General features: G+C 33.3%; 2 protein-coding genes across 3 annotated transcripts in view; one reads left to right on the top strand and one right to left on the bottom strand.

The window, feature by feature from the left end:
* LOC126979438 (serine/threonine-protein kinase S6KL) overlaps positions 1-24,442 on the bottom strand; it is a 111,774-nt gene that overhangs the window by 19,461 nt on the left and 67,871 nt on the right. The window lies entirely within an intron of this gene.
* Positions 7,768-24,442, top strand: part of LOC126979445 (probable serine/threonine-protein kinase kinX) — a 53,838-nt gene continuing 37,163 nt past the window's right edge. Inside the window, exon 1 of one of the 2 annotated variants that reach the window (XM_050828755.1) lies at positions 7,768-7,840. The gene's annotated coding sequence lies outside the window, so the exon portion shown is untranslated. The remainder of the gene's footprint in view (positions 7,841-24,442) is intronic. The other variant, XM_050828756.1, reaches the window with a different exon arrangement.

The following is a 24,442-nucleotide window of genomic DNA, read 5'->3' as shown; positions in this document are numbered from 1 at the left end:
AACAAATAAAACCCAGCCGGCAGATATGTCGCGAAAGTTCTAGAACAAACAGTGACTATTCCCGCGGAAACAGTGCGTAAATCAAAAGATTCGTGGCCAGACAGATTAAGCCTTGCACTAAATCTAAATGAAGTTATTTCGAATAGAATTATTTTCCTTTACATAACTGAGACTTCTTTAAATAAATACATATAAGATGTATTAAGATTACGTTATGATACAACAATATCTAGATGTCTATTCCAACAATTTATAATATGCCACCAAGAGACTCGCTTCGGGAACTATTCAAGTTGATAAACACATACATATATATGAATATAATGTATGTTAGTTTAGTAAAAATATTACCGAATTCAAGATAAATTGTGATTTGAATTCATTCAATTCAAGAAGAAAGAATATACTGTAGGTGCCGTTTAATAAGTCAGCTAGAGTTAAGGGCTCCTTCATACGTCTGGGTGTTCAATTTTATAATAAAATACCAGTCAATATACTAGGACTCACTGTGCACAAATTCAATAAATTAATTTAAGCTTAGATTATATAGATAATAAAAGTTTAATATTATATTAGGTAGGCCAAGTTGTTTTATGACTTAAGAGATGTGCTGGGAGTTTGTTAACAGTTTTCTCCCCTTGTCATAGCCCCCTTGTCATACCAAAGTGATGTCATAGTACGTAGCTTCAAGTGTGGTGTTGCAATATTTTATGTTATTGATATATTTATATTACTATACTGTTCTATTCTAATCGAAATCCAAAACTTATAACCACGTTGGTAAAATATATTTCAATGACTTGTCTGTTATTTTACTGCTCTTTGATGATAATATTGACCGTTAACAGACATAGTACCTAACGTTCTCTGGCGTTCGATAACTGAACTACGTTGTAATTGTTTTAAAATGTGTTATGGCTATTGTAATCGCCAAGATCGCGTGTTATCAAAATTATTCCATAAAAGATTTGCCAATAACCATTTCATGTACTTAAATCTCTTAGTTTTTTATATTGGACTAGAAAAAAAGGAATGTTGTATATAATGTGTTAGATACTCTAAGACGAGTCCCGTCTATAACTCGACTTTATAACGCACACTGTCTCCTTATAATTTATTGGTCTTCGTATAAAAATAAAGTACCTAGTCATTACAATAATGATGAAGTGGGATAAACAAGGTACAAGAAATACTCATCTGGCGCCTAAGTCTGTAGACGATGTTATTTTAAATCACATGATTTGATTGAGGTTATTTCAGGACTGAGACGAGACAGATTATAACGCGTTCTTAATAACATGCTCTTTGATGAAGATACGCTAATCTATAGCTGACAAATAGGGTGTCCCAAAGTTATGGGACATGAAGGGAAAATTAACACTACAACAATTAACACTACTCAGATAGATAAAATAAAATAAGAAACTCCATGTAGCATAAGTAATTAAAATAAAATATACAGTAATAATACACTCACTTACTTAATTGTAATTTAACTTGTAATGGTCAGGGTATACAGGATGTCCCAAAGTTATGGGACATGAAGGGGAAGTACCTTAAATATCGTAGATAGGGTATTTTACTGAAAGAAGACTTTATGTTATTTTTAAAAGTTCGTAATTCTGCATTCAAAGATTTTCTAAAAATTACTTGCCTCGCCTGGGAATCGAACGGACTTAAATGTAAAAAAAAAACACCCCTACTCTTATGATGCCAATCGAAAGAATGGCCAAAAACTAATAACTCTTCTTAAGTAACATAGTATTTTAAAAGAAAGGAACAACGTAAAATGAATGTTTTACCTACTTGGATTGGTACGAATGGACCGATTAGATGGCCGTCCAGATCCCTGGACCTTACACCATTATTTCAGTAAAATAGCCTATCTTCGCTATTTAAGGTACTTTCCCTTCATGTCCGATAACTTTGGGACACCCTGTATAGAGCGTTCTTAGGTTTAGCTCAGACTTTACTCACGTAAAAATTTGCTGAGTGTAAACTTAGCATAATCTTTGATTCCGTTTTAATAGTCATTTGAGAGTTGAAATTATACTGACCTTAAGCTAAGACAGCCCAATGTAAAAGTCAAGTTCGCGTTTTATCAAACGCAGTTAAGTTTTACGTAAGTAATGTCTTAGTAAAGTGTAAGTACGCTCTATAGATCTCAGTTTATGTCCTAAAATATTTACATAGGTCCAGTGTAAGTAGGACTCACGACTGGTTTGGGTTGGTGTCAGATGTTTATTTGTTTGGTGGAACTTACTTAAGGCGAAGAGTAAGCAGAAAACACGCAAACAAGGTGTTTTTAGACGAGTTTTGTGGTGAAAATATAGCATTTGGAGCTATGAACACTACTTTATCCTGTTACACATACCCTTAAGTCTTACTTGTAGGTTGCTAATGCTTGCTGTTGGTTAAACTTAACACTCCAGAGCTATTATGAACTACCAGTTTTGTTTGCAGTTAAACAAGTTTTTTCTCGGCATGATGCATTTGTTTAGTATACTGCTCTCATAAAAGTTGTTCTTATAGCTTTTACTTTTTTGTGTTGGTACATTTATTAAGATTAGTAATCATTAATGAGGATTGTAAGCAATTAAACTGTTTGCGTCTGTTAAAATGTTAAATTTTCGATGCAAGAATTTTGAAAATATTGGCTTTGTTACATAGGAGCCGTGAACTCATATCGCTAAAGGTCGCCGGCATTTAGTGTCGCCTTAAAAGTATGTTCCAATGGTCAAACTGGAGATACTAATGTAATGGTTATTTGACATTCCAATTAGTACCAACATTCAGTTTTGATAATATTAATAGAATAATTTGTAACCTGTTAATATTATATTGTTTTATTTATTATATTTAGTATATTTTTAGTAAATGTAATATTATTTAATCACATGCCAAAATCTTAGTGATGTCACTTTATTATGATGTTGGTAGTTTTGTTTTATTAAGGTTGGTAGTAGGGTAACTCTTACTAATTGCTCTCGGCTATTGGGCACTTCTTGTTGGGCAGTCGAAAGTATCGGACGTGCTGGCTGCTGGTCACCCGACTGCCCTATTGTTACAAATCATTTAGTGTTACTTATAGTTGTGATTATAGTGTTCTTCTGTTTACTCATAAACTATTGAAAGGCTTTATCGACTGTCCCGAATTGCTAAATAAATTTGGTCAAAGAGTACCAGTAAGAATTCCACGTAAGACTATTACTCCACTTTGTCCTCCACTTCTTCGAACGATCCTAGGTACCAATTCCCCAGTCCCTCGATTATGTAAAATTTTAAATTCTTATAGCGTAGCTGATGTTGACATATGCTGCTGATTCCTTAGCCAAATTCCGCAAGACCATTTGCACCAACATTGGTAATCTTTATGTTATAATAATTGTAAAATTGATGTAACTGTGTATAACTCATTTATTCATTTAATAAAAATATTTAATTCGTAACTTATTCTATATAATACGTAAATTAATTACTTCTGTGCATGCTGTGTTTATTTGTAAGTAATCACTACATTTAGCTCCTAGTTTTTAGTTCTACTTTTTATATTTGTGTGTCTTATTGTAAGTGATTGTAAATAAACCTAATATATAAATAAATAGTGAAATTATTGAATATATATTCTATTCAAGTGGTTCGTAAAAGTGTTTTATTATATTTAATATGCTCAAGTCTCACGTAAAACGTATTAAGGCCTACCAAAACCCACTCATCATCTTCTAACAAACTATAGAGAAATGTCTCTCAAGTCCTGAATGTAACATAACATATTGGCGTTAAAGTCTCTTGCTGTTAGACAACCGATAAAAACAGGCCAGGAATATAGTATAGTGTGCTTGACAAGTTAAGTCTTACACTCGCGAATTGTATGTCACTTTGTGTTAGCGTGCGTGCATTGCTCAAAATAGAGGTTAACAGTCAACCTCAATTTATTTCGACGTTTTCACATCTATCACAGTCTATCTAGACGTTTACATGATGTAAGTTTGAACTATATATATAGCTAGTTAAATGTCACATGATTGCAAGATAGATATAAAAAAGTTTGTTAGTAAATTTTAAAAGGAGATCTCATTTGAATATAAGAACTCTTTGTTGGAGCATAAAATTTATAAGATTTAAATGACTCGAATGAGAAACAATCGAAAGAGAGACATTATGATTTGAATTCAAATTCAAATATTTTTATTCAAAATAGGATGTGACATCACTTATTGAAAGTCAAAAAACTATCACCCATTCCAAAATGAATGCCTCAGACCTGAGAAGAATGGGCGCAACAAACTCAGCGGGCTTTTTTTTTCATCGAATAAATATGTTTACAAAGTAATATTGTACAATTAAACTTATTATTTAATAGCCTGAGGGCGGGCACTCCATTCCAAATCTGTGGTATCATTAAGAAAGTCATTTATGTTATAGTAATCTTTACCACACAAACGTTTTTTAACAATTATGAATTAATAACAGTCGGCCTTCGGCTTAGTATTTAATATAATATTATAACGTCTATTAAAAGCCACCTGCTACTAGACGACCAATGAAAATAGGCCAGGTTTATTACTTTAGTGTGCGTGACGAGCTACGTCTTATACTCGCGATTTGTATCTTTAACAAACTTAATGTTAGTGTGCGTGCATTGCTCAGAATAGAGGTTGACTGTCAACCTTTTGATAGCTGTCACATTCTATCTAGACGTATAAATGATCCAAGATTTATTATAATATAAAGTTATATAGTTAGGCATAATAAAAGATACATGAAAGAAAAATTATATTTTATTATAATATGATCCCACGTGTGAAGGAAGGGCTCACATACACTATCAATGAACTATGTTTGTAAGTATAATTTTACAAAAGTAACGTTATTTTTAAACATTTCCAAAAGTAACATTTTTGTTTATATTGCATGGCGGCCATTTTGGAAATAGCAAACTTGTTTTTTCTTTTTTTTTTGTTGGAATTTTATGACCTGGTAACTATGACCATTAAGTCGCAAACATGTGGTTATTATTTGTTTTTAAGGCGGCAATACACATTATCCAAATTGCACCTCTCTTACTATTGCAGTATATGACAATGAGCCCGATGACAGATGTTTTTAATGACTGTTTTTTTAATATTTACACATTTTTACATGAATTATCTTACCTCAAACTGTACATAGCCTGTGCTGTGGGTTGCAAGACAACGATATATTAAATACGATATACATACTTAGACACACATAAATACATATAAACATCTATGAAATGTTTGCAACTACTGGGATTAGAACCCGGGACATCGAGCTCAGTGGGTAAGGTTCAACCATATACTTATGTCATCGATTATATATATATATATATTTCTATTTGTAGCTATGTACCCTGTTACTTGTTTCTGAGTGCGGAACCCTAAAATCTGTCAACGTTAACCTAGTGACAGTTTCCTTGGTTCTGCTTTACATCCATACACTGAGACGGATTATAAATTATGCTTTCGAGTACATCTATAAATTGTTCCACAGTTGGATTAATCCCACAATTTCAATGTCAATGATAGGCTAGCACGATATCAGCCGGTACAGAAATAGATCTCGTAATTCCCGTCGCCAACGTAATCCTGTTTCGCGCATCGCACGACTCAGAAACCTTTCAAGTTACATCAGCGTTAGCTAGGTTTCGTTGTCAGTACAATGTTGAGAGTAAAACATGCCTTGGACTCCGTTTAAGGGGTTTCAAAGCTGATCTTCGGGCGTTAAGGCGCGGTCATACGTCAATATCCACAAAAATTGGTTTCTTAGAGAGTCGATTACAACATATCGCAATGAAAATATTTCGACCCAAAGAATACAGTACACAGAGAAGGACTTAAAGAAAATTTAGAACGGAATAGAATATTTATATATAATTTGAAATATCAAATAAAAAATTTGGAAGTTGCTTCCCAAAAATAAACTTTGGAGTCAAAAATCTCCGAAGTTTCAGCTATAAAAACATTCTGTTCTTAAAGAATTTAATAGAATTAGTACTTTTCTAAAACTTAAACCGAGCAATTTTTTAAATTAATATGTAAATTTTGAATAAACAAAAGAAAGCCAGTAAAATAAATGCTCATTTGCAGCTTAGCCACATGATCAACACTACAATATTTGTGTTGATCATGGGTTGGTTGCAGCGTTTACAATCCTAGTCAGTACGTGAAATTAGCTAAGGCCCTGATCACGTTTAAGAATTCTAAAATTTATATTTGTGTCACGCGAACACGGACGTGACATGAACAAGTGCTATTAGGACTGCAGTCTATTAAAGTCGCATTAATCATCTTCTAACAGACTGTAGAGAAATGTCTCTCAAGTCTTCAATATAACAAAACATTTACGTTAAAAAAAAGTCGCTGGATTGAGACCATTTTGAAGACTAACTTGAACTCTTAAGGTAATTTATAAGTACGTCTTGATAGAGTCTCTTGTTGTTGATAAAAACAGGCCAGTATAAATTTAGTGTGCGTGATAAACTACGTCTTACACTCGTGAATCGTATGTCACTTTGTGTTAGTGTGCGTGCATTGCTTAAAATAGAGGTTTTTCTATGTTTTCACAGCTGTTATATTCTAGACGTAAAATGATCAATTTATGGGTTTTCTAAATTAACGCAGACGAGATTTCAATACCTTTACTTTAACATTATTATTTTAGTATCTTACTGTTTATTTAAATATAAAAAATATAATCGCAGTTTATCCGATGTAGCATCTTGTTTTGAATGTCCTGTGATTCTCCGGGCCATAAAAAGAATAGAGAACCCTCAGGCCCAAGGGTGTCGTGAGAGGCGACTGAGAGCATTTACCAGTGGGACCCTTCTTAGCACAGGATGCCGGCTAGATTATGGGTTTCACAAGGGCGCCTTTTTTTGCTGTGAAGCAGTAATGTATTAGCATTATTGTGTTTCGGTCTGAAGGGCGCCGCAGTTAGTGAAATTACTGGGCCAATGAGACTTAACATCTAATGTCTCAAGGTGACGAGCGCAAGTACCAACTCTTAAAATTTTTGTGTTTTTCAATAATCCTGAGCGGCACTGCATTGTAATGGATAGGCCGTATCAACTACCATCAGCTGAGCGTCCTGCTCGTCTCGTCCCTTATTATCAAAAAAATTATAGACGCTGGTGGAGGATAAAACACCTCTTGGGCAGCTTACCTAACCAGAGTCTTGAGATGGTGAGAATGTTGTTAAAGAGATATCCTGGTGCATTTTAAAAAACATCGGACATCTGCCTTAGTATGTAAGATAGTGTACCTCGGATATATCGCATGGAAACCAGCAGACAATCAAAACAAGATGTCATGCTCTCTTCACCTTTGGATCTTGTCATTCACTTGAAAAGATGATCTGATCAGGTGACCTTGGTTCGGAACCAGCGTATGTTTTTCATAGAAAAGTAGGACACACGGGCGTGCGGGTCACCTGGTGTTAAGTGATCACCGTCGCCCACATTCTCTTGCAATACCACAGGAATCACAGGAGCGTTGCCGGCCTTTAAGGAAGGTGTAGATACGCGCTTTTTTGAAGGTACCCATGTCGTATCGTCCAGGAAACACTAATTATGACTAGCGTCCAATAAGCGACTGGAGAGCGAGAGAGTAAACCAGAGTTTACATCAATCATCGTACAAATGAAGCGACCTATAATAAAATAATCGCTTTCCAAATGTCCTACACTTGCCGTTTCTAGACTGTGACGTCATAGAATATTTTTAACACAGTTCCCTGGCAATGCAAGCATTAGTGTTTTTAAATCTTTCGAAGTGCTCCGTTGTGTGAGAATTGTGCTATATCAGGTACTCGTTAACGAGGTAATTTTGAAAGTTGTATAACAGGAATTTTTTGAATAAAAATAAGGACAATACGAGCAGGACGTTCAGCTGATGACAATTGACACGCCTTGCCCATTACAATACAGTGCCGCTCAGGATTCTTGAAAAACCCAAAAATTCTAAGCGGCACTACAATTGCGCTCGTCACCTTGAGACATCTTGCTCGTCTCGTCCCTTATTTTCATACAAAAAAAAAAAGAGTAATACTGATCAACAGCTAGGCTATGGACTATTATATTATGTTATAATTTGTATGAAAACCATTATTGTAGTTGTGCGAGCCATTGATTTTTGTTTACCAACTACAATGCTAATCATTGTAGTTTGTAAACAAATATATCTTGTGCATACAAATACAAAGCGTAAATTAACTCGATAATATATGAAAATTACCAATTCGGCAATTCGACACTGCCAAATTTCTATAACATCAATTTTCACGTCAACTCGCAAGTTTAACGGCCGTTCCCAATATACTATCTACAGATAGAGATAAATTACTACCTCCTACTGTCAGTAATTAGCTGTCAATAATCTGAAGCTGTCCCAATATACCCGATAAGTCATTGTTATCGCCTTATATTGGGGCGCGTGAATTGCAATTTCCATACAAACTTCTATCGCTGGTAAGCTATACGTCGTCCCATTGACAGACAGGGTGTACGGCTAAGGTGAATTACTGTCGATAACTTTATTGGGACAGAAAAGTCAACGATAGTTACGATTTTAATCTCAAGTAAGAGAGACTGAATATTGGGAACGACCGTAAGGTAACTACATACATTGATGTAATTACATCTAGTTGTTATCATCTGGCAACACTATAAATATCTTTGTATTTTAATATCACTTCACTACTTCCACTGTATTTATAACAATTAAATATTTGAGTGTGTTTGTTGCATCATTTTACATTTTACATATTATATTGTAATTGAAATGATCTGTAAATCTTGATATAAAAGAGTGGCAATGAGTTTCTTGCTACTTCTTCTCATTCGCTCAACCCTTTACGAAGTAGCGGTAGATTCAATAAGAAAAAAATTTTTTTTTGACATTCATAATTGTCATTTCCGTGACCTACGTGAATAAACTGATTTTGATTTGATTTGATTTATCACATTCCGCATCAAACTAAAGAAGAATCACGAGAATCGGATCATCAATCTCAGCGTAATCTATACTTATAATAAATCTGTAGAGATAAAAATTTTGCACAAAGAAGAAGAATGATCAAAACCGAGTCAGGGGGATGTAAGAAGGAAAATAGAACAAGACCCGATTTTTTTTTTAATTTTTTGTTTCTCTGTCTGTTTGTCTGTATATCTGTTTGTACTGGCTAATCTCTGAAACTATTGGACCGAATTAAAATTTTTGCATGATGACACCTTACATCCCCAGTCAACATCTTAGATACTTTTCATCCCGGAAAATTAGAGAATTCCCGTGCGAAAGGTAAAAACCTATAGTTACTTATATAGCGTAGTACACAGCAACTTATGCACATAATTTGATCAATTTTGGCATGTTGATACCTTATATTGCCGGTCAATATCTAAGATATTTTTCATCCTGAAAAATTAAAGAGTTCCCGTGGGACAGTTAAAAACCTATACTTACTTATATAGCGTAGTACACAACAAACGAATTATTGATGTAGACGTTTCTTTGCGGAAATCCATAATTAAACAAATTATTTGAGTTTTCTTTAGTGTTAATTCCGTCAATATTTGTCTTTAAGCAATTCGACACGCGTTTCGCCTCTACTCTACATCCTCAGGACGACTAAAGAATCATCAAATCATTTGTATAAAAAATATGGCATGTATCACCTTATATTGCCGGTCAACACACGAAGACATAGGGATATATATTGCAGTACACACATCCTTACCCACAGAACAGTATGCCTTTTACCTATCCTGTGTCCGTACCTATCTATCCTTACAAACTATAGTTGATCGAACACTTACATCTTGAGAACGGCTGGACTGAATTTCATGATTTTTAATTTGTTGGATTTGCGTACGTCCCGAATAGCAGAATAACATAAAATCATTGAAAAACATAAACATACATAAAAAAATACCAATCGAATTGAGAACCTCCTCCTTTTCAAAGTCGGTTAAAAATTAAGTTTTTATTCCGATTAGCATTTCTCTATTCCCTCAAGTTAGTCTTTTTCAAACTTACGGTGGTTAAAATGACTTACTCTAGAATAACTGGCGACTTATTCTAGGGGTATAATTTACTTTAGTTTGATTGTATACCCAAATTCAACCAATTTATTATGGGCGATTTATCATATTATAGTTAGATATATAGTATAGACTCGAAACGATACGCTCGCGACGTTGCGCGGTGTATTTCCACGCTAATTTCAAAGTTAATAAGACAGGATGTCGCTCCACTCAGCTTGGATGCAACAATATTATTTCCGAGAACTATGACGTTGTTATCAGACATCATTAGGGTTGTCACACACGTGGAATATATCGAGTACGAGTGTGCGCCCGTTTATTATTTCAATTAACTTTACATTTTTGTTTGTGAAACGATTGGAATGAAACAAACATTAAATAGGCTCTCTTATTTAGTTTTTTGATCTATTGTTATGCGATATATCTTTACAATAGTGATGATTAGATTTGAGCCGTAACGGAATCAAACAAAAAAACAAAAACATCACATTGTATCACACTGTTCTAATACCCTTAAAACCAGAACACGACAAAAGCTTAATAAATAAAATATTTAGTAAAGAAAGGTGCCAACCCTAATTTTAGGTCATTATATTTTTCACAAGCTTTCCTAATAAAGCCATCAATTACACTAGAAAAACCCATCTTTATCAGAATAGTTGGCTTAAATAATTATAGTCTACCCGATTTGAATTGAATTGTTTGCGGAATAAATATTATATTCATATTATGTTGTAGATAAATATTTTAACTAAACATATAATATATATGTAATTCCATCTCACTATTAAATGACTACATATGGCCCAGTGCTTAGTGAGCCTGCTTCCTGAGCTGAAGTCCCGGGTATGAATCCCGGTGGGTCCATGCATTTATATGATAAATATGGATGTTTTATACGCTGTATATTAGCTTCACCTGTATGTTTGTATGTACGTTTGTAACCGACTTCTTTGGGTGCGATTTTGACCCACTTTAAACGGCTAGATTTCGTTCGAACTTTGTAGATTTATCGAGGACCGATGACATTACACTAATTTGACTAAAAAATTAAAAATAAATTATAGTTAAAAAAAACTAAAAAGCACGCTTTATATAAAATTCAAAAAAAGTGTGGGGTGTAGAAGAATTATTATTTTAATAATATCTTAAAAAACACCCCACGCTTTTTTTACAATAAAATATATTTTAAAGCGTGCTTTTTAGTTTGTTTTAACTATTATTTTTAAGAATTTATGTATGTGTAAGTGAATATATCGTTGTTTTGCACTAACAGAGCAGGCTATACTTATTTCGGTGAGGTATTTTTTGTGTAAAAGTGTGTCCATATTATTATTTATTTAATTCATATAAGTCCAACAGCGTACAATAATTTTAAATAAATGTAATAGTAACAAAAAGATAAATATCCTCACGAATAGCAAATTACTACTTTAAAAAAAATTTAACAAAAAAACAACCGACTTCAAAAACACTATTCCAAAACAATAGATAAAATGTGCACTAAAAAGTATAAAAATAATTGCGTATTTTTATACAATCTAATTAATAACTCTAATTCTAGTTACGATTATTGTTATTTTTGTAAAATTCTTCGTCGAAATAAGATTTATATAATATGTTGAGACCGAGAGAGAAAACTTTATTAGGATATGAGATAATGTTCAATTCCAAACTTGCTTATTATTTTTAAAAACCCTTTCTCTACGCGGACAAAGTCGCGGGCATCAACTAGTATTGTATATAAAATAAGTTATTTATATCAATGTTGTTGTCTTGAGATATTGTGATACATAGTGTTATCTTAGGTGAGAATTAATCATGTCATGACAGACTCATAGACTCGCTGGTAAACAAAACAGTTTGATTAAGATAATTTTACTTGCTTGCTACTTTTGTTTTGGTAGGTTAAGGTAAGAAAATATGTAACATTACTTGCAGGGTGTCGAAATAATATATTTTACATTATATACTTATTATATACTTAGATATTTTGTAAAATGTTTTCACGTCAAGATATTTATATGTTTCATAGGTATGTTGGATGCTTATATAGAATATTGCATTGGATGATCCTGTTGCCGGAGACCGGTGTCAGATTCTTAAACGTTATTATATATATACTAGCTAACCCGACAGACGTTGTTCTGTATATCTATATATATAAAAATGAATTGCTGTTCGTTAGTCTCGCTAAAATTCGAGAACGGCTGGGCCGATTTGGCTTATTTTGGTCTAAAATAATTTGTGGAAGTCCAGTGAATAAATATGAAAATTCTCGAAAAAAATATATGTAAACATATAAATTTTTCCTTTGATGTGTCCCCCGTCGATCAGAAAACAAATTGAAAGAATATTTTCAAATGATTTTACGAAATAATTCTTGATGTTATGGTATCAACAAATTCATAAAAAAAAAAAATATTTATTATATTATACAGAACAACGTCTGTTGGGTCAGCTAGTAATAAATAAAATAATGTTTTTATATGAATTTGTCAATAATATATCATAACATCAAACATTACTTTGTAAAATATGCACCCTGCTGTCGTAATGAAATTGTTTCACAGCAGAACTGTCAAACCGTGCGTCAATAAATTCTCCCATAGAAATTATGTATGGACACATCAAAGGAAAAACAAATTTGTTGTTTTTATTTAATTTAGCAGCATTTTCCTATTTATTCACCTTTTAAACCTTCTCTGGACTTCCACAAATAATTGAAGACCAAAATTAGCCAAATCGGTCCAGCCGCTCTCGAGTTTTAGCGAGGCTAACGAACAGCAATTCATTTTTATATATATATACTTTATGTGATATTTATTTATTTATGGTGTATGTGGATGATGCAGCTACTGTACTCAATAACTTTTGTATTCATTTACATTTACTTTTTTGACTTACTCGTATAAGACATTGACTATTTGACGTTTGAGTTTGTTTGTTGCATCATTTTACATATTATATTGTAATTCAAATGATTTGTAAATCGATGGAAATGTAAATCTTGATATAAAAGAGTGGCAATGAGTTTCTTGCTACTTCTTCTCATTGGCTCAATCCTTTACGAAGTAGCTGTAGAATTAATAAGAAAAATATTTTTTTTATATTCATAGGTGTCATTTCCGTGACCTACGTGAATAAACTGATTTTGATTTGATTTGATTTAATATGCTTAGGTTGGATGACTACAAAATGCATTGATATACTTCTTAACGATACCCACAGGAGATATACTATATACCCATCGACCAATCAGGACTTTTTCGGAAAGTCGTTGACGAGTATTCATATATTATATAATATGCGATTCGACACGTATTCGAAGTATACTTATATGACTAAAAAGGCAGTAGGTACGTATTATCTTACCAAAAAATATTTCAACCTTAAAAACAACACTTCATATAAATTCTACGTAAATGCAATATTTATGGCTAAAACAAATTTGAATATAATTTAAAAACATCTTGATTATTGCAAAAACTTTAAGCGCTTTTATAAAATGCATTAGGCGTGGTCAGTTAAAATGGCTAACATTTCGAATTTTAATATAAACCGTGCTTTTAGCACTCAAAATACTTTGTTTTGCTAAATCTTCATCATTAAGATTTTGGATAATAGTCGACTATATTAACCATAATTTGAATAAACCTTCATAACGATTCAAAAAACGTTGCTCGCTAAATTACAGACGTAACATATTACTTACAACCTACCGTCTATCAGATTTGTATTCACATAAGTAGGGTCCGGATTAATTTATGTAAATACACGTTTTTTTGAATTGAAATGGCTTTCGATTTTAATTATATTTTTTATGTGGATTATGCTATTTAGATAGAGAAAATTCAAGTTTTGAAGACAACCGGCACAGCTCATCATCGCTCTAAAATCATTTCGACTTAATTCCATTATCGTTGCGTACGTAGAACTTGATGTGTGTTTTTATTTTATGGAATAGGAAGACAAACGAACGTACGGGTCACCTGATGTTAAGTGATCACCGCCGCCCATAATCTCTTGCAACACCAACGCTCAGGCCGGCCGGCAATGCTCTTGTGATTCCTCAATCACAAAAGCGTTGCCGGCCTTTAAGGAAGGTGTACGCGCTTTTTTTAAAGGTACCCATGTCGTGTCGTCCCAGAAACACCGCACAAGGAAGCTCATTCCACAGCTTTGTAGTACGGGGAAGAAAGCTTCTTGAAAACCGCACTTTGGAGGACCGCCACACATCCAGTTGGTGGAGATGATATCCTAACTTGTGGCGTGTTGTGCGATGGTGGAATTCGGCGGCAGGAATTAGGTTAAACAGCTCTTCGGAACACTCCCCGTGATAAATGCGGTAGAAGACACACAATGAAGCGACGTCTCTACGCAACGCGAAGTGATCCAGCGTTTCACAGAGCACTGAGTCCCCGACAAGTCGAGCTGCTCTGCGTTGCGGTCAAATGGATCGAGCTGATACTGGGGTGCGCCAGACTCTGGTCTGCGCACGCATGCACACATGGAGTATTGCTGTCATCTCTGGATGACAGCGATACTCCATGTGTGGCCGGACCTGCGCTTTGTAGAGCGCTAGAATATGGGCCGGCATGAAGTATTGCCGTGCTCTATTAATGACGCCCAGCTTCTTCGAAGCCAATTTGGCTTTTGGTGATAAACAACAATTGACAAATGATTTTTTATTACTAAGAAAGTTGCAACGTTTCAAAAAATATATCATTCGAAATTCAAATAGTTCCGATTAGCTAGAAATGCAAAACTTTAAGTGTGCCCCATGTAGCCAATAAATAGCCAAATAGCCAAAAAAAATTTTTTGAAACCACGTTTGCAATTTTCGTACTATTAAACGCGCATATTTTTATGTAATACCTAAAAGGATAAAAGGCATTTATATTCTCAAAATTGATGTCAATTAATGCACAACAATCGCATCAGAAACAAATGGCACTCTGAGAGAGAAGAAAATGAATCCGAGGGCACATTCTGAGAAGGTGTAAGTAACATAAATATTATTGGGAACGACGCGCATATAAATTTTTTTGTAAACCTAACTGACGCTATTAAATTTTGTTATGGAAAGATTTACTGCAAGGTCTTCAAATGCTACTATTGTTTAAGGAATTCGTAAACAAGGACAAATTGTGCGATGTGGACTGATAACATCAGCATGATAACATAATAATGTTACATATTTTTGTAAGGAAAACGATAATAAAAACTACTTACTGCAGGAAACTTTATACCTAATAATCACTACTGCCCGCGCCTTCGTCAGAGAAGGTTTTATTTATATCGCGCTCACTTGGGGATATAACAAAATATCGGGACAAAATATACCATTTTTTGTACCCCTGACAACGTGTTTACAAAACTTAATAACGATCGGTTAAGTTTATTAATGAAAAAATCAAACTCATATTATCTATGTCATGTATATCACAATAATACGTTGACACGATATTTACGTCTAAAGCACGGTTCCCCAAACTATTTAAGACAATTGACGCCTTTTCTAAAATGAACTGTTACTTCAGACCCCCATGGCCAAATTACCTACTTTTAAGATCAACCCCCTTATTCATAATGGTCCGCTAACTTAAAACAGCTGCTACAGAGTGTTATTTTTCATTCTGACTCAGGTCAATAGAAAAAGAAAACGCACGCACAAACTCATTATCTTGCACGAACTTGTCCACACTGACTTGCCGAATTTTTCATCTTGTACGAACTTGAGACTTAACATTACTACAACAATGCTATTCCCTACAAAAATATTAATTATTCTTAGTACACGGAACACAACATAAACAATACAGTACTTACCTGCCTATCTTGAAAGTTTTAAATAAGAACTTTTGTTTATTTAATAGGGGTCGATTTTTAGACCTCGTCTTTAATAAACTGAGTTTTATTTAACTCAGTTTGAATTGTCATTGGTCAAATCGGGCTCAAAGCAAAAGAATACTATGTTATTATAAAAAACTTAAACATTTGTTGAACACTTTTTTAAAAAAAAGTTCTATTACAAATCTGTGTCATCCTATTTTTTAGCGTTCAACAATCCTTTGACATTGCTTACATTTAAACACGAGTAGAAGCTTGTCTAAGGTGTGTCTATCGGATAGATCTTCATATGGAAGATTTAGATTAAGTATATGATGATTGTACAAAATTTTGTAACAAACAAACTCGCAATCTCTTGTATGACATTATAATAATATCGCTAACACGATATTTACATCCAAAACTGCCAAAACAAAAAGAAATAAATAGGGTTTCTCGAATTCTTGTAATTCTATTCCCAATTTAATATTCGTTCTTAATATTTGAGTTTGAGGAACTTCAATCTGATATAAAGTAGGCTTTGCTTTATTTACTTTGCGTTTTACCCGCGACTTCGTCTGCGTGGAATTGTAACAATTGTTCCAATTCAATTGTGCAGGAAATTTTATTTTTTTTTAATACTAATACTAAGTACCAAGTTTCATGGTGGCATCTTTGATAATGACGAACCTCCATACAAATATCCACCCCTTATTTCAACCCCAACAAACCTCTGAAATTATTGTTTTATTGTTATTACGTAAAAAGTAAAGTAAAAAATAAAACTTCACGCGATGCAGCAACCTTGCAACGATATTTGATTCTTCTTTTAACTAGTGACAGCCAATATCTATAAAATCATTACTTGCAATGCCAATTTGGCTTCACGGAATCTGGGGCTCCGTAAAGAAGCAAGACTGAGATAATGTCTCTCACTCATTTCTTGTCTAGTGCATTCTAGAAAATTTATTGAAGTAGGCGTTACTTTGCGGAAATCCATAATTATACAAATGATTTGAGTTTTCTTTAGTGCATTCTAGTATCAGTTCGAACTATTTGACTTCGTTCTAAATAAATCATTTAAAATTAAATTAAAAACTTATCTTTTAACAACACAAAAAAATTAAATCATTCCAGAACTTAGACCTTACGTCGTTGCTTGCAGCGCGGCGTCCTACAGGCAGCTGTTGTGTTTTTGTAATACTGCTTTTGATTTGTTGTCTTACTGTTTCCCTGTTTATTTTTATTTGTATTTTATTTAGTATTCTTTTTTGTTTCTCATCATTTAATTTTAAGTAGTTAGTAAATATATTGATAACTTGACCAGGCTGTATTCAGGCTGTTTACTGAAAACCTGGTGAGAGACCTGTATTTGATCACATACAACAATTATGGTTGCTTTTATTTTAGATTTAGTATTGTTTTATGTTTTAAGCTGTGTGATCAAATAAAATAATAAAAATAAATAGTAATATAGAGCTGTTCGAGATATTGAGGTTCTGTGACCAGCTTGATCGCTTGCTGTTGTGTTGAGATGTCGCTACATTGTGTCTCCCACTGTATTGATTTCAGGAGCTACTATTCCTACGATCAGGGGAGGTTTAAGGAATTCTACCAAAACACCACACGCCCTTAAATATCATAGTCATCATCTGGATGTGTGGCGTTCTTCTACAGCGCGGTTTCAAGGAACTTTTTTCCACATTCAATAAAATGTGGAATTAGCATCGTCGCGCTCGACGCTATGTTTTGCGATGTTGGCATAGCTCTTGAAATTTATGTTGGGTTGCAACAGAGTATGTTCCGCGGTATAACTATCAGGTAATACATGCACATGTATAACAAGGACTGCAGTGGCCACAAAGACCAGGCTAATGTTACTCATATTGAGAGCCCCCCTAGAAATTTGGTGCTGGAAAAGCATGTTTCGTTTATTGTTGACCAAATTTTGTACGAACGTTTCGATATTCCAGGAACTAAAAACCAAAAAGTGTTTATCTTCCATAGTACAATCCCACTTCCATGACTTTTTTGGACACGTATCGAGACTAAGCAACCAATCCATAGAACGCCTTATCTTCAATGCTAAAGTGATAAGCATTACACCGCGTAGAAGGTCATTTATTCAATGGATCGATCAAATCTCCTCCGGCCATTCCTGTTCATGATTGAACTCGAATGATCTCTAACAGAGACAGATGGCGAGAATTTGGGAGGCGCATTAAATCTGACCTATTGAAACTTCTTGACAATCATACACACTCTGTCAAGAGCGTATCGACCGTGAAGAACACATGCACATTTGTCCTCCAATCCGAACCACCAACCGAACACAACAAAAATAGCGCACTTTACTGCAAAATATTAACACACTATCCAAAGACAATCATGAACGACTGTACTTAACAGCGTACAGCCTTCTTGACTGTGTACTTGTTAGAAAAATAATCATCATGTATTTTCAAGTTACGGCTGGTAGTTTAGATAAGGCTAATGGAACAGAATCTACGAACATGGGACTTCATACATCTGTATAATTACGGGCATATTTCACTGAACAAACTTAATATAACCGGTTAGGGCTCGGTCAAGGCACTTTATAGACTGTAGCAGTTGTTTTACATAATACAAGTGCAACTAAAATTTATGATTGGTCTCCGCTGGGCACCAACTAGATACCGCACTACCTAAGAACAATATCTTTGTTATTACGGTAACTACTGCATCCTTGTGTGCGTGGCATCTTGACACTCAATGGCATCTTTCAATTTTTGTAACATACGCTTCGTTCTATTTTACATTGAAATTAATAAAATACAAAATACTATCTGATGATATGTGATCCCAGTGTCTTTCTTATTTATTGTAGTACTAGCTGACCCGGCAAACGTTGTTTTGCCATATAAATTATTTCTAGAGTTAGACCGTTTCTTGGACATTGCTTTATTTTTCTAAAATAAACGTAGCCTAAGTTACTCCTTATTACATCAGCTACCTGCCAATAAAAGTCGCCGGATTAGCCGGAACAAACAGACAGACAGACGGACAGACAGACAAAAATTGTAAAAAATTTTATTTTGGTGTATGTACCGTATAAGTATTCACAATATACATTTAGTAAAAAACGGTTATTTCAATATTACAAACAGACACTCCAATTTTATTTAAATTTATAGATAATACACACAATATTTTTATATATTCTATATATATATTCCATATATATATTTTTATTCTGGTGTGTAAGCTATATTATTGCAAAGTTTCATCAAAATACATTCAGTAGTGTTTGCGTTTAAGAAGTTCAAGCATACATCCAGGCATACAAACTTTCACATTTATAATATTAGTAGGATTATTTTTACAAAGTTTTACTACGTAACCCTCCATTTTACTTTCAATTATTAGCAAAATTTAACAGAACATGTGGCATGTCAACGGCACACATTATTCGAGACTGGCTCGAGTACGTCCACTTGGGCGTAGTATTAATTGCCGCACTTGCCGCACTTGAAACGCAGCGGACACCAATCTTTTATCTAAGTCCATAACTTTATTTTGAAGTTTTCGAGGAGAAAACATCTGTAGGCACATTGAGATGGGAAAAAGCACGGAAATCGCGATAACGTTACGACAAAAAGATAAAAGAAATATTATGACATAGAGGGGACAACACTAAATATTGTTTTACTGTAAAAATTGAAAGACACTGAATAAATAAATATCTTTGAAAGAATCAAAGTTATTCGTGATCGTATCTTATATAAGTAAATCATAGTATCAGTTTTAAAATCTTATGAATGAGAGAGTTATACAGTTGAAAATACAATTTAAACTTAGTAAAATTGATCTGTTTTATTTAAGGCGCGGTCATACCTCAATATCAACAAAAATTGGTTTCTTAGGGAGTCGTATACAACATAACGCAATGAAAATATTCCGACGCAAAAAATACAGTGCACAAAGAAGGATTTAATGACAATTTTTAACCGAATAGAATATTTATATATAATTTGAAATATCCAATAAAAAATTTGGAAGTTGCTTCCCAAAAATAAACTTTGGAGTCAAAAATCTCCGAATTTTAAGCGATAACAATATTCTTTTTTTAAAAGAATTGAATAGAATTAGTACTTTTCTAAAACAAACAATTTTTCAATTTATCATGTAAATTTAGAATAAACAAAAGAAAACCAGCAAAATAAATGCCCATTTGCTTAGCTTAGCCACATGACCAACACAAATAATGTAGGGTTGGTTGTAGCATTTACAATCCTAGTCAGTCCGCGCCTTAAGATTTTATATTTATTTATAGAAAGGTTATAATTCTACTTAATCATGTAACTAAATAAATAACAAATCTATATTATAATCGTTGAAAAATTATTACTATTAGTAAATGCTTCTAAGCTAAGCAAATATCAATGTATGAATGTGTTTTTTATGGAAATAGTTAACAGAATTAGCAGATCATCTACCAAATTTTGAAGCGTCTCAATTTGCTACACTGACCTGTATAAATACTACTAGACAGGCTGTACCATATATTTGACAGAAATTTTTTTGTGCCTATTTGAAGCGCCACTCGCGAGCTACCTGAGAATTAATTTTGACGTAGAATACAAATGGCTGCGAGAGAAGCATACAGTACTCTGCATTTTGAATAAATTTCGGTCGTTTTCCGTGTTATTTATACTTCCGGAATCAACGTAATAAAGTACACGTGGGAAGCTCCTTTGCACCAGTGGGAGGCTCCTTTGCACAGGATGCCGGCTAGATTATGGGTACCACAACGGCGCCTATTTCTGCCGTGAAGCAGTAATGTGTAAGCAGTACTGTGTTTCGGTCTGAAGGGCGCCGTAGCTAGTGAAATTACTGGGCAAATGAGACTTAACATCGAATATCAAACGGGCACAAATTTACTTTGACAGCTGTCAGTCCAGCGGTATATAAGTAGCCTGCTATAACAACAAGAGTTCGATCAAAGTCTTTCGATATTTTAGGAATATCTTATGTCATATTATTAGAAGTGTCGCTGACGAAAAGCCTAAATCTAATGTTTGGAAGTGCCGTTTTTTTGATGTGTTTTAATTTTAATTTTAAAATTCATATTGAAATTTAATTTGAAAAAAGAACAGAACCCCGCTGTGTTTCTTGCACCCTTTCTAATCTGCGTGTGTCAATTGTTTCGATTGCCGCCTCCGCAGTCCCGCCGTGACCACGATTCATGCAATTATATCGAAATATCGGCATCAAATTAATAAAATATTATATCGTGAGTATCCTTCATAATAATAACTATCTTAAAGTTCCGCAATGATAAAAGTATAACAACCCCTGGGTATTTTTTTAATTTTTTTAAGTAGGTTCTTTTTTCAGACACTTTACAAAGACTGTAACTCAAAATAACTTGTATATCTTATAATGAGGCTATAAAATTATGATATTAAAGAGTGGTAATGAGTGTCTCGATCACTTCTTCTCTTCCGATGTGGTGGTAAATGGTAAAATGCATCAAACGAATAACGGCATATTAAAACAAAGCGGAGACATGTTACATACCATAAATTACACTATAATAAACTTCGACTGCTATCTTCTTCTTATATATAAAAATGAATTGCTGTTCGTTAGTCTCGCTGAAACTCGAGAACGGCTGGACCGATTTGGCTAATTTTGGTCTTGAATTATTTGTGGAAGTCCAGAGAAGGTTTAAAAGGATGACTAAATATGAAAATACTCGGAATGAAATAAAAAAAAATAAAAATTTTGATTTTCCTTCGATGTGTCCCCCGTCGTTCAGAAATCAAATAAAAATAATAGTTTAAAATGAATAACTAATAAGAATTTTTAGGTTAAAAATAAACTTCCTTTTGTTTGTTTTAAGTTTATTTTATACATAAATTTAGATCTTTTATTTATCGATTGAGGCAGTACGAAGTCTGCCGGGTCAGCTAGTATATTATACATTGTCGCATTTAATCCAGTTGCTTAAAATATTCTTGTTTAATTAGCAGTAATGTAAAACTTTAATTCGGTGAATTAAGAATCCATTTCGGACAGTGACAGTTGCCACACGACTAAGGAGAAATGTGTTCTTGTATATTGTCTTTTGCATACTTTTGTCGTTTCGCTATCAGACTGCAAATGATTTGTCCTTAAAATATGTGTGTAGAACGAAGGTAGAACGTCATTAGGTAGCTAGTAAAATATTTATAATCCAAAAGAGTCAAAAACGCACCTTAAATTTTTTATTTGGGAAAATTTTTTCGAGATAAATAAGACATTCATTTGTTGACAAATTATACAGGGTGTCCCAAAGTTATGAGACATGAAGGGAAAGTACCTTAAACATCGAAGATAGGCAATTTTACTGAAAGAAGACTTTATGTTATTTTTAAAAGTTAGTAATTCTGCATTCAAAGATTTTCTTAAAATTACTTGCCTCGCCTGGGAATCGAACCGACTTAAATGTAAAAAAAAACACCCCTAGTCCCCTTTCAGTAAAATACCCTATCTAGGATATTTAAGGTACTTCCCCTTCATGTCCCATAACTTTGGGACATCCTGTATACCCTGACCATTACAAGTTAAATTACAATTAAGTAAGTGAGTGTATTTTTACTGTATATTTTATTTTAATTTTCCTATTTATAAGGACATGCAGTTTCTTATTTTATTTTATCTATTTGAGTAATGTAAATTGTTTAATATTTTATTATGTAACAATGTAGAAAAATATATTAACGTGTCTGTAATAAATTGCACACCAGGACCTGGTAGAATATGTAAGGTGACTAAATTTAATATAAGACCTACTTGTACAGACATTTGAGCAAATTAACTTTTATTTATGTATCTGTAAGTAGTGCCATTTAAGATTTTTTAATTTCACCCAATATTCTGAGCAACACCACAATTACAACCAAAATAAACAAAAAAAATATTTTGTTTGGGGCAAATAGTACTGGCTATCAAATACAAAAATATTATCATTTCTTCATAACTTTACCTTAATAATTATATCCAGTATTGTCATATATTTAAAAAGTTTATTTGTATATAAAAAATATTAACTTTACGAATCATTCTGTAACTCGTATTGTCTTTTCGTCTCTAATAATTAGTTTCAGCATTTTACTCCATCTGTGACAATATATTGTTCAATTCAGGTTAATATATTATCAAAATTGTATTATTTAAAATGAGAACGTTTCAATTCGATATGCTGTCATCATTGGCTAATGTAACTTTAGATGAGGTATTGGTCTCCGCTGCTATCCAACTAGATACCGCACTACCTAAGAACAATAGCTTTTATATAACGGCAACTATTAGATACTTGTGTGCGTTGCATCTTGACACTCAATGGCATCTTTCAATTTTTGTAACATAAGCTTCGTGTCATTTTACATTAAAATTAATAAAATACAAAATACTTACCCTGATGATATGTGATTGCAGTGTCTTTCCTATTCCTTGTAGTATTAATTTTACAGAGTTTTACTGAGCAACCATTTTAGTTTCAATTATTAGCAAAGTTTAACAGAACATGTGGTACGTCAACGTCACACATTGTTCGAGACTGGTTCAAGTACGCCCACTTGGGCGTAGTATTAGTTGTCGCACTTTGCGACTACGCCTGCGGTATCTAAATGGAGCGCAGCGGAGACCGATCCATAATCTGAGAATCGGTTATACCCCTGTGATTTATTTTTATTTTTTTTTTTAATTTAATAAGATTCAGCATTACAAAATACATAGGTACAACTTTAAAATTTTCATCCTTCTGCGATCAACACCTATTTTTGTACTGCGATTTTTATATAATTCTGTTTCATCCTCAATAGGGTTACAAGATGGCAATCGAATATAATAATTATTCTAGTACGATATATTTGGTAAGTCCGAGAATCGGTCGTCATCTATCTTAGTAATATTAAAATAATAATTTTAATTATTGAATTTTTTTTATTACTTTATATGGCAATACAAAGTTGGCTGGGTCAGCTAGTTCTTTATAAAAAACTAATATACAACTGGATATCGATTACACTATATTGTTGACAGACTTCACAATTATAGGGCAGCATAGAAGACCATTTGATAATTTAATTGTTTTAATCTTCAAATTAAACCAAATCAAATCAAAATCAGTTTATTCATGTAGAGTCAAGGAAATGACAAATGTTAAAAGTTTTATTTTCTTTATTATCCACCGCCACTTCGGAAAGAGTTGAGCTAAAGATCAACTCACAATCATTAAAATGAGAAGAAGAAATGGCAAGAAACTCATTCAAGTATATTATTATATGAGTAGTATACCCGTGTACTTCTGTCATTTTCATCACTCATTTTTACCTTATTTAGAATATTATGGAAAATGAGATTATGAGGCGAGGCACTTTTGGATTTTCCAAACTTTTTTTGTTCTATGAAGATATCGTAACACAACAGAACACGATAGGTATCTATAATATTAGGAGTTGACGGTTTAAAAATAAATAACAAAAGAAACAGATCTTTCTACGTAGGCCTGTTAACGCCA

The sequence above is a fragment of the Leptidea sinapis genome, chromosome 3, assembly GCF_905404315.1.
Source record: "Leptidea sinapis chromosome 3, ilLepSina1.1, whole genome shotgun sequence".
NCBI lineage: Eukaryota > Metazoa > Arthropoda > Insecta > Lepidoptera > Pieridae > Leptidea > Leptidea sinapis.
Note: the sequence above shows the minus strand (reverse complement) of the source record. Positions and strands in the feature narration are given on the sequence as shown.